The sequence below is a fragment of the Sminthopsis crassicaudata genome, chromosome 6, assembly GCF_048593235.1.
Source record: "Sminthopsis crassicaudata isolate SCR6 chromosome 6, ASM4859323v1, whole genome shotgun sequence".
Classification (NCBI taxonomy): domain Eukaryota; kingdom Metazoa; phylum Chordata; class Mammalia; order Dasyuromorphia; family Dasyuridae; genus Sminthopsis; species Sminthopsis crassicaudata.
The window spans coordinates 77,932,856-77,945,454 of NC_133622.1; the positions used below are offsets into that span (position 1 = coordinate 77,932,856).

A 12,599-nucleotide genomic window follows, 5' to 3' on the forward strand; every position below is an offset into this window, starting at 1 on the left:
TTGGACAAAATACAGTATTTCAGCACTTCTTCAAATAATTGAAAGACAGTTAAGTTCTCTCTTTTTCTAAATTAAATATCCCCAATTTCTTGAAGCAATTCTCATATCACATAAACTCAAGGTCCTTCATTATCTACTAAACACTCTCTAATTTATGAGAAACTAATGAATTGTTGATAGAATTGTGAAATGATCTAACCATTCTGGCTGGAGAGCAATATGGAACTATGCCCAAAGGGCTATCATATCCTTTGATCTTGCCGTATCTCTATGAGGATCTATTATTCCAAAATCTTAAAAGAAGGAAAAAGACCCTCATTGTAGTGTTAAGGAACTGGAAATTGAGTGCATAACTTTCAGCTGGGAAATGGCTGAATAAGTTATGGTGTATGAATGTAATGGAATATTATTTTTCTATAAGAAATGATGAACAGGATGATTTCAGAACATTCCTGAAAAACTTATATAAACTGATGCTAAGTAAAATAAGTAGAATTAACAGAATACTGTGCACACAGTAATATCGAGATTATGTGATGATCAACTGTGATGGACTTGGCTCTTTTCAACAATGAGGTAATTCAAGGCATTCCAATAGATTTGTGAAGGAAAGAGAATTTGCACCCAGAGAGAGAACTATGGAGCCTGAATATGATCAGAGCACAGTATTTTCACTTTTTGTTGCTATTGTTATTTGTTTCTGTGTTTCTTTTTTTCTCGTGGCTTTTCCCCCTTTGATCTGATTTTTCTTGTACAATAAGATGAATATGGAAATGTCTAAAAGAATTGTACATATTCAATCTATATTGGATGGCTTGTTGTCTTAGAGATGGGGGAGGGGAAGAATATTTGAAACACAAAAGTTTCACAAGGGTGAATGCTGAAAGCTAGCTTTGCATGTTTTTAGAAAGATAAAATACTATTAAAAAACACTCTCTAGTTTAACAAGGTTGTTCTTTTTTTTTAAATTTTTAACAAGATTGTTCTTAAAATGTAAGTCCCACAGCTTAATTGCCATATTTCTGAAGTAGTATGACAAGTACAGGATGTATACAATGGGACTATTATCATCTTCCTACTCCTAGAGGTATCTCATTCAGCCTAAAATAATATTAAGGCTTAGGGTATTATTGTTAGTCTTCTCAGTCATTTATTTATTATTGTCTATGTTATTGTTTGTTTAAATTTTTAATTAATTATTTTGTTAGTAATATTTTCAGTTATGTCTGACTCTTTGTAACCCCTTATGAGTTTTTGTTTGCAAAGACATTGGAGTAGTGTGCCATTTCCTTATCCAGCTCATTTTACAGATTAGGAAACTGAGGCAAGCAGTTGTTAAGTGGCTTGACCAGGGGGTCACACAGCTAGCAAGCATCTGAGGTCTGATTTGAAGGTGAGTCTTCCTGAGACCAGACCCAACACTCTGAGCACTATCGTGCCACTTAGGGTTCCCCTTGTTCTGGTACTAGTTATTTTGCTATCTGCTCTGCTGTTGGTATACAGAAGTGTGCTAAACCCATCTCTAATAGGTTTCTGTGTCCCGATTGTAAAATTTTCAGTGCAAGCACTTACATTGCAGAAGCAAGCTATTAGTACACAAATCAGTGTTTAGTTTGTTGTTCTGTCCATTATCTAGATTTAAGAAAGTATTAGTAATGCAGATTAAGTTTAAAAGTGTGTGCCTATGTTTCCTCCTCCCCAGAGTCCAGGTATTAAACATTTACCAGTGTGCTCTTGTTTTGCTCTATAAACATTTCTTGATCTCAGTAGGTTCAAGCTAGGGAAAGTGCAGGGAATGAAGCCATCATCATCAGATAATCTATAATAATAACAACAACAATAACAAATTATTATGCTATGATTAAATTATTATTTTAATATAATAACTGCCATTATTTAGCATTGAGATTTGCAAAGCACTTTATATCCAGTATTTCATTTGAGCATCACAATGTTAATCCCTTTTATTCATTCTTCCTCTAATATGAAATAACTTTTAAAGAATTTTTTTGTTGCACTTCACACGTTTTCGTTAACTTCTGTGCTTTTTCATGTCTGACACTATTCTCCCAGGATCATGCCATATTTTAGTATCCATTTTCTAGTACTTGCCCTTCTATTTAAAAGAAATAACTTTTAAAAATATACACCAGTTGGGGATATTAGCACAGGCCAAGTTACCTAATACAAGGTAGAATATGATAAACATCTTTAAAGACTTCATAATACTATGGTCATGGAGGTAGTAATATAAGGCTTTACACAAATTAGGTCAGACGAGTTCAGAATGTGTTGGATTTTAAATGGTAGAGAAGAAAGAGGTCTTTTCTAGGCAGAGAAAAATTGACTAAGCAAAATACAAAATATTAGATTGTAGGGAGAATATTTGCTGGCAAAGTATGTAAGTCTTTGTACTTTGTTGCTCTCCACTAGGTTCAACTCTCATTTTTTAAAAATTTTATTTATAAAATTTTTGACAGTATATATGCATGAGTATTTTTTTTATAACATTATCCCTTGTATTCATTTTTCCAGATTTTCCCCTCCCTCCCTCTACTCCCTCCCCTAGATGACAGGCAATCCCATACATTTTACATGTGTTACAGTATAACCTAGATACAATATATGTGTGTAAATCCCATTTTCTTGTTGCACGTTAAGTATTGGATTCCGAAGGTATAAGTAACTTGGGTAGATAGACAGAAGTGCTAACAGTTTACATTCACTTCCCAGTGTTCCTTCTCTGGGTGTAGTTATTTCTGTCCATCATTGATCAACTGGAAGTGTCAACTCTCATTTTTAAGATTATAGGATTAGGGACTAGGAAAAAAACCTTAGAGATAAACTAGATAAAAACTGAGAACTAAAGAACAGTGACCACCTCATAATCACAAAGATGGTATTTAAGAACTCTAGGCTTCCCTGTGCTCTTTTCTACTGTTCATTGTTGGATAGACAATATTATAAAATAATCCTGAAAGAATAAACTTAGGCATGATTGTACAGGACCCTAGAATGACAAACTCAGCAGCTTCAGTTTTTGTCCCCTTAATGCTATAACGTAGTGAAAACAAAGAGGGGGTAAAAGAACAGTATGATGACCAATGCTGACAACCTTATGAACACCCTACAACCATAATCTCCATATTTTGGGAAGAAATTCAAAAAGGATTGATTTTGTCCTGGAGGAAATAGATACTGATAATTTAAGAGCAAAAAAAAAAATGACCTAATAGCCCAAAGAATCCAGCTTCCAAACACAAGTTATCTAAAACTATGTGAGATGTAGGTTATATATAATTTATCACACACATATACTGAACTTTAGATCTAGGCAATGGTTGTGAATTAATTACTCAGGCAAAACTGAAGAATCACATAGTAATTAAAGGTCAAAGTAGGCAATTTATTCATTAATTTAACATTAATCATAAGCCTAGATATTTAAAGATTGGAGAGTCAGCAGATTTATATAAGAACAAACAACAGGTCCAGAATTTAGGGGAAAAAAGGCAAGATAGGCAATTTGGTAATAGACACAATCTAAAGGTACCAAAGTCAAGCAAGATCTTGACATTAATCCTTCATTAACCTTTGCCTCAGCCAAAGTTCCTGTTTAGAGTAAAAGATTGTTTTTAAAAACAACTTACCTGAGATCGATGTGATCCCTAAAAATGTGGTGTGAGGAAATAGAAAGATAAATGACTAAAGGTCATACCTTACAAATGTTGGGGAGGGAAAAAAAAGATGTGAACTAAGGTGGTAAAATGGAAAAGGACAACTTTATGAGAATATTACAAAGAGAAAATCAATGAGCTTCATTAAATTATTGGAATGATAGCAAATAACAAATCAGGGTGACTGGAAGCACAGTGGTATAATTTAGAGAGCAAGAAAGTCAGGAAGTTAGAAACTTGTGTGGAAGGCAGAATAAGAATGTGGTTTTAAAGGGGGGGACTTCAACTTATAATACTACCAATCAAATATATATGGCCAACAGGCAGAGGAGTCAAATTAAAGATCAGGAGAGAGATCCAGCCTGAAGTCATCTCCACAAAAGAGGCTATAAGTGTGGATTAGATTCCTAAGGAAGAAAATATAAAGCAGGAAAGTGAGAGACTGAACTTTGAGAATATCTACATTCAAAAGGTAAAAGAAAATAGTGTTAGAGGAACTAAAGCAAGGAAGGACTGGAGATAAGAAAGGTAGATTTCTAAAATAAGGGAGAAGAAAATTCTAAGTCAGAAGGAGAGCTGTACAATGCTAAATACTACAATGAAGTTATCTATTTGAAGGTAGAAGATTTTTCAGATGATAAAAAGACTTGCTCATCATCACAGAAGGTGTAAATAGCAGAAGCAAGAAGTGAAATTAAGAGCAGAGAAGTGCTACAGTGGATACTATGCTGGACTTGGGATAAAAAAACAAACAAACAAAAAAAAAAAAACACCCTCCAATTCCTGAATTCGAATCCAACCTCAGACATTAACCAACTTTGTGACTCTGAGCAAGTCATTAGACCTGTTTGCCTCAGTTTCTTCATCTCTAAAATGAGCTGGAGAAGGAAATGTCAAATCACTCCAGTATCTTTACCAAGAAAATTTCAAAATGGAGTCACAAAGAGTCAGACATGACTAAACAAGAAAAATCTGATTCTCAAAGTCAAGACTAACGAAACTATGACTTTCAAGTTAAAGATTTTAGTAAGACTTATGGTGAGAAACCCATACTCCAGGGAGATGAGAAATTAGGTGGTGAAAAAAATTGAAGAAAGTGTGTGAACCAATTACTTGAAAAGTTTGGCTTTGAAAGGAGACCTTTCTTTAATGTCTCCACAAGATGATTCAGAATCTTGTTCCAACCTGACATCTTGGTTGAGGTCCATCTATGGCAATCCAATTAATTAACTATCATTGTTAATGGAAATACAAGCATAGAGAAGAAAGAAAAAATCATGGCAATTCATAGAATCATATTCTTCCCAGAAATCTAGCATCAAAGATAGTATTATATGCAAAAGAGATATATTATGAAATCATAGAATTTATAACTGGCAGAGGTCTTCAAAACTATCTGCTCTTACAATTTTATTTTATTTTTTAAGAAACTAAATATCCAGGTAGAAGTAACTTGTCCAAGGTCATAGAAGCATTATATTAAGGATGGAAATCTAAGTCTTCTGACATCAATCTTACTGTCTTTCCATCAATAAAAAGATAAAGGGACTCCCATTATCCCAAATCATAGCAAAAAAACTATTTTTCCCAGAAAAAATATTTTACTTAGTTATTACTAAATGAGAGAGACAGAGACAGACAGAGGGAGGGAGAAAGAGAGAGCTTAAAAATCACTCTTATCAAATGCAGATAACAATGTGACTAAATTAGCTTTATAGCATTGTAAAGACTGTACATTCTCTGTAAGAGTGCTTTGAAAAAATATTGCATACAACTTAGCTCTGCTTGTTAAAATCTGTCTTTTGTTACATAGTAGTTTTAGCCATAATCTCGACTTTTGTGATCCCATTTGGCATTTTGTTGGCAGAGATACTGAAGTAATTTGATCTTTCCTTCTCTAGATCATTTTACAGATGAGGAAACTGAGGTAAACAGGATTAAATCATTGTATAAAGTTACCGAGCTGGTAAGTGTCTGAGGCTAAATTTGAATTCATGATAATGAGTCTGCTTAACTTCAGGTCTGGCAACTCCATCCATTGAACTTCAAAATCTATCTATAGATTATCAACTTATTCTTTAAATATGATAGAGAAGTTGTCAGGGAAATTACATTTCTATGCTATAATAACCATCATACTGGATATTCATTTTAACAAGAAAATCATCATACAACAAAAAGTGGTGATAAATTCTCTGGTACATATAATGCCTAGAATTCATTTTATAGCTCTATTTTTAGTCATTTTAACCCTTTTTCAAGTTATAAATAAGTTCCTCATTTTCACCACAGAAAGGACTAAATGATTAATGAGTTTACATTCATCACCTTCACAAACTTGTTATCAACAGTGCACTTGAATACACTAGAATTTGTCAAATATATTTTCCCCTCAAGAAACTATTCTTTGTTTTTTAAATGTTATTTTTAATTTGTAGAATAAAACAAACATTTCCATTGTTTAGTATAATAAAAAGATGGTTGCACATGAAACTGCAAATTCATTATGTACAACTTGTTATTCCACTTAAATATATGATGAAATTATAATGTAATTTTTTTTCTTTTATTTTCCTTTTTTTCTTCCCTCCTCACCCCTATCCTAGAGATGACTACCATTAGAAACAGGTTTTTATATAAACTGATAAACAGAAACATGTATAGAATGGTTTATATAAACTCTTCTATACATACTTCTGTTTATCAGTAGCAGACACTAAGATTGATTCTGTAAGTGGGTGCACCTAATAGTTCCATGTTGACTCTATAGTTTATCTACTTAGTAATTAAATGAAAACACAGTAAGCTGATGTAATAGACATATTTTAAAGCACTTAGCATATCACCTGCCACACAGTCAGTGCTTAATAAATGCTCGTTCTCCTCTCTCTCTCTCTCTCTCTCTCTCTCTCTCTCTCTCTCTCTCTCTCTCTCTCTCTCTCTCTCTCTCCTCTACTTTAAAGCTTCCCTGACACGTAGACCACATACCCATTAAGATCTTCAACCTCTATTATCTGGGATTATTACCACTTCCAACTCAGTTTAAGATTAAATTTTGAATCACAATATAACTCTCCACACTACAATGAGTCTTTTACTTAGAAAATTGAGGCCATCCAAAGGGCTATAAAAATGTACATACTATCCAAAAGTATCTCTACTGGGTCTATATCCTAAAAAGATCATAAAAGAGGGAAAAGGACCCACATGAGCAAAAATGTTTGTAGTAGCCCTTTCTGCAATGGCAAATTGAGTATGTGCCCCAGGCGCTGGGAAATGGCTGAATAAATTGTGGTATATGAATATAATGAAATATTATTGTTCTATAAGAAACTATCAGCAGAGTGACTTCAGAAAAGCCTAGAAAGACTTACATGAACTGATACTAAGTGAAGTGAAAAAAACCAAGAGAATATGGCATACAATAACAAGATTATTTTATGTAATGGACTTGGCTCCTTCCACAATGAGATGATTAAAGGCAATTCCAATAGACCTGGGATGGAAAATGCCATCCACATCCAGAGAGAGAACTATGGAAACTGAATGTGGATCAAAGCACAGGAGAGTTTCATCTTTCGTTATTTGTTTGCTTGTTTGTGCATGTGTTTTTTCCCTTTTGATGTGATTTTTGTACAGCATGATGAATATAGAAATATATTTAGAAGAATTGTCTTGTTTAATGTATATAGAATTGCTTACCATCTTGGGGAACGGGAAGGAGGAAGGAAAAGAAGAAAAAATTGGAGCACAAGGTTTTGCAAAGGTTAACGTTGAAAACTATCTTTACGTGTGTTTAAAAAGACAAAATATTAAAATAAATAAGGTCATCTATGGGAAGCTCACACTTTGCCTCTACTCCAAATATCAAAACTTTTCTGCATTCACCTTTTATCTCTTTTCATCATTCCGGGCATTAAGAAAGGGGTAGTCTTTCTTATGTCAAAACTACTCATCCACTTTTGCTTTTGATCCCATTCTCTCTCTCCTCAAGTTTCTCTTTCAGAATTTCCCTCTTTCCCTCATTCTCTCACTCTCATTCACTTTCACTAATTTTCTTTCTCTCATTCATATTGGAGTACAATATACTAACAGGCAAGTAAATAATGAGTATATAAAATATATCCTGATGGAGATAGGGACTAATAACTGAAAGATTCAGACAAAGATCTCCAGATAGAAAAGCCTCATGGTAAGAATAGAAGGGAATAAGGATCTTTAAGGGGTAGAAGCAAAGAGAATATTTCAGGCATAATTGAGGATCATAAAGAGCTGCTCTCTTTGTATCCAGCTTGTCATGCATATGACTTTGTACTAAGGGAACTTGGTACTGTAAGATAATAAGGTAATCCCCTAATAAAAGCTGCTTAGCAGAAAGAGCTATTGACTCAGTGATCTTTTTTTTTTCTTTTTGCTGAGGCATTTGAGTTAAGTGACTTGCCCAGGGTCACACAGCTAGGCAGTGTTAAGTGTCTGAGACCAGATTTGAATTCAGGTCCTACTGACTTCAGGGCTGGTGCTCTTGTCCACTGAGCCACCTAGCTGCCCCTGACTCAGTGATCTTTTATAAAAGAAAGTGGCTCCATCTCTGGCTCTTTCTTGCTTCAACCTTTTGCATGCTGTCATATAGCTTTGGGACTTCCTATGAGGGGTGATGGGAAGTACACCTGCCCACTTCAGTCATTACACATCCATGAATACACGGCAGCTAAAGCTCATGAATTACTGAAGTATGCTTCTAGTTAGGGGCTGACTCTTCCAGGTTTCTTCTTTCCTGGTTTTGACGAATAGTTATAGATGCAGAGATGAGCTTGTCTAAGCTTGAAGCTTTGTGATTTCAAGGAGAATGGCAGATTTGAAACTTTTGATGTGCTGTCTAGCAGCTAAGGAGTTACTGGAAACTATACTAGCCCTTCCATAGAAAATGAGCCAACTTTTCCAGAAAATATGTGTATATACTTACACACACACACACACACACACACACACACATATATATATTACACACATACACATAAAATCATGAAAGGAATCATTTAAAACTGAACTGAAATGGGAAATGCCTAGTCAGAGTCCCAGCCAAAAACTTTATGTTTAGATAAAATCTTAACCTCCTAGGAAAATGAATATATATATATATATATACAAGTCTGCCAGTATGAACTTAAAGAGTGTTTTGTGATTAGCATTTCTTTTGTGAATAGCAAATAAAAATATATCACATACTGATTCATATTTTCTATTTCCCATTTGGGAAGACCATAGACAAAAGCCAAAACCTAAAGCTTAATCGAATTTTCTAGTAGAGAGAAAAACAGGGAGATGGAAAGGGGAGAGGGAGAGAAAGAGAGAGAGATAATGTCAAAGGAGACAAGCAGTCAAATATGTAGGAAGAAATCCAACATGAAAACACATTTAAAAGAAGTAAAACTCTGAGAAGATAGCTTAAGTTTCTTAGGATCAAATAAAAATTTTAAAAGTTAGATGGATATCTATATCTATTTTAGATTCCACCTGTAACAATCAATGGAAAATATTAGAAAGAATAAATTACACCTGTGAATTATCAAAGTACAGAAAAGACCTATATAAAAATAACTTCAAATGATTTTAACAGAAATATAAAAAGGCTAATTAAGAAAGAGTCATTACATTGTTGGTGGAACTGCAAATGGATCCAAACATTCTGGAGAGCAATTTGGAACTATGCTCAAAAAGTTATCAAAGTGTGTATACCCTTTGACTCAGCAGTTTCTACTGGGTCTGTATCCCAAGGAGATCTTAAAGGAAGGAAAGGGACCCACATGTGCAAAAATGTTTGTGGCACCCTTTTTGTAGTAACAAGGAACTAGAAACTAAGTGGATGCCCATCAATTGGAGAATGGCTGAGTAAATTGTGGTATATGAATGTTATGGAATATTGTTCTGTAAGCAATGATCGGCAGGATGAATACAGAGAGGCCTGGAGAGACTTACATGAACTGATGCTGAGTGAAATGAGCAGGACCAGGAGGTCATTATACACTTCAACAACAAGATTATATGATGATCAATTCTGATGAGACCCAAGTCTCTTTTCCAAAAAAAAAAATTTAATTTGTCTTGATCATCTCAAGTCAGTTCCCATAGACTTGTGATGAAGAGAGCCATCTACATCCAGAGAGGTCTGTGGGGACTGAGGGTGAATCACAATATAGCATTATCACATTTTTGTTGTCTGCTTACTTTTTTTTTTCTTTCTTAATTTTTTTCCTTTTTGATCTGATTTGTCTTGTGCACCATGAAAAATGGGGAAATATGTTTAGAAAAATTAACATACATAGGATTAATTTTTGTCTAAGGAAGGGAAGGAGAAAATTTGAAATATAAGGTTTTGCAAGAGTGAATGTTGAAAACTACCCTTGCATGTATTGTAAAAGTAAAAAGCTATTATTTTAAAAAAGAAAGAAAATTATTAGACTGCCTGTACCCAATAATACCACTACTAAGCCTGTTTTCAAAGATGATTAGGGAAAAAGAAAATGACTTGTATATTATAAAATATTTATAGCAGCTCTCTTTGTGGTGGCAAAAGAACTGAAAATTGTGAAGATGCCCATCAATTATGGAATGGCTTGAAAAAGTTATAATATATAATTGTGATGTAATGCTATTGTACTGTAAAAACTGATGAGTTCAATAATCTTAGGAAAACATGAATAGACTTGCATTAAATAATAAGCAAAATGAGAAGAACCAAAAGTAACAGTAACAGCAATACTGTTTTAAGAACAACTTTGAGTGGTAATAAGTCATTTTAATTTGTTTATATACTCAAATTAATTATAAAGAACCTATGAAGGTTTTATCTGTATTCAGAAAGAAGATCTGATATATAGAAATATATAGAGAAGAATTTTATCTATACATATTTACGTGTGATAGTAGTCATCGGGAGCAGGGCAGGAAAAGAAAAAGAAATTTACATGATAACTTTATCATATATTTAAAAGGAATAGTAAGTTGTATATAATAGATTTTCAGTTATATGTGCACTCATCTTTTTTATTGTTTTATGTTATGGAAATGATTGTTTTGTTTCATAAATTAATTTTATTTATTTTAAAATTTTAAATTTATAAAAATTAATTTTGACATTTTAAAAAAGAATTTAAATTTTTTTGACATTTTTAAATTTTAAAAAAGAAAGAAATCTAAAAAGTTCCAAACACATGGAAGAATAACCCTATGTTCATGAATAGATTGAGAAAACATAATAAAAAGGCAATATTTCACAAATTAATTATCAATCAACATGCCAAAGACTATTTCTTATAAACAACATTATAATACAATTTATATTGTATTATGTACAGTAGACGGGCAGGGAAGAAAAAAACTTGCCTTTGTATATTTTAAAATGAGAGAATAGAAGAAATCCTAAAATAACTTATATAAACTAAAAGAGTTTTTTTAAATGCAATAAAGGTAAGAGAGTTTGAAAGATTGAGTGGGAGACCAAATTGAGCCTTCCAGAACCATGGAAAGTACATGCAAATATATAGACATGCTCCCAATTCTTAAGAAGAAATACTTGCTTGTTGTAATATGTTGAGATTTTGATATCTGAAGTTTCCTATATGAATTAAATTTTCAAAAACTAGTTTGCAATATAGCTTGGTTGCTATAAAGAAATCATTATTAAAAGAGTCCAGTACTGAGGTAGGGAAAATAGAAAAAGAGATCACAAGGACAGACAGGGAACCCTAAAATAGATTCCAAAGTGCATAATAAATATATCAAACACTTCAGAGCAAAATAAATTCAATATAAATTGTTAAGAAATTTTGAAATGGCTAAAAGGTGTTTAGATTCATACTTCCATACACTACCCTAACAGGATTAGTGGCAAATATTTTAAATCATGAAAAAGTGGATAAATCAAAATAGCATGCTGTCTCACCTATGAAGGTGATGTATATTTTATCAAATGAAAGTGATTTTTGGAGACAAAAATCAGCAAGTTAAATAATATGAAGAAAAAGAATTTTATATAACAAAACCAAATATTTTTTAAAAATTTAAAAAAAAAACAGATTGAAAGAAAATATCTGGTAAATTCACCAAATATTTGATGTACAAAATCTATAAAGAACTGATACATTCTATAAGAGTAAAACATCCACCATAAATCAATGCTATAATAGACAAGTTATAAGCATCCATGACTTACATTAAACTGCCTTCAAACAGATTTCCCTACCTCTAGGATTTCACCTTTTTTGTCTTCTACACAAAATACAGTGAAGACCAAACTTAGAAAAAGTACTTTTTAAAGCAGAAGTCTGACCGTCTACTCCTGAATTTTTACTGGCTCTTTGTTGCCTCTGGGAAAAAAATACAAAATCTTCAGGTTGGTGTTTTAAACCTTTTCCAATATGGAACTAGCACACACTTTCAGCATCACGTCAGATTATTCTGTACATTCTACATTCCAATAATGATCTATTTCCTTTCCCTGAATTTAACATTCATTCCATCTCAGTGCCCTTGTGCTTCATTCTCAGTTCTTTCTAGCAAGGTAATTTGTTTGCATAGGAATAAATAGGAGAGACCAGTGGCACAGTAAGTGGAGTACTGGGCCTGGAATCAGAAAAACTCATCTTCCAGAGTCCAAATTCTGCCTCAAACACTTTCTAGTTTTGTGACCCTGGACACATAACCCCATTCTCCTCATCTTTATATCGAGTTGCAGAAAGAAATGGCAAACCATTCCAATGGGCAAACCACTCTTTGCTAAGAGAACCCCAAAAGAAGTCTTGAAGAATTGGACACTACTGAAATAAATGACTGAATAACAATGAATAAACAGGAATCTTTGAGTTTGAAAAAAACTCAGAAAGTTCATCATGCTCCAGATTTTTTATTTATGAAAATTTGATT

The 12,599-nt window shown here is 33.1% G+C and overlaps 1 protein-coding gene across 5 annotated transcripts in view; it reads right to left on the reverse strand.

Moving 5' to 3' along the window:
* IQCM (IQ motif containing M) overlaps nt 1-12,599 on the reverse strand; it is a 491,365-nt gene that overhangs the window by 462,127 nt on the left and 16,639 nt on the right. For all 5 annotated transcript variants that reach the window (XM_074276433.1, XM_074276430.1, XM_074276434.1 and 2 more), the window contains one exon: nt 1,725-1,819. The gene's annotated coding sequence lies outside the window, so the exon portion shown is untranslated. The remainder of the gene's footprint in view (nt 1-1,724; nt 1,820-12,599) is intronic.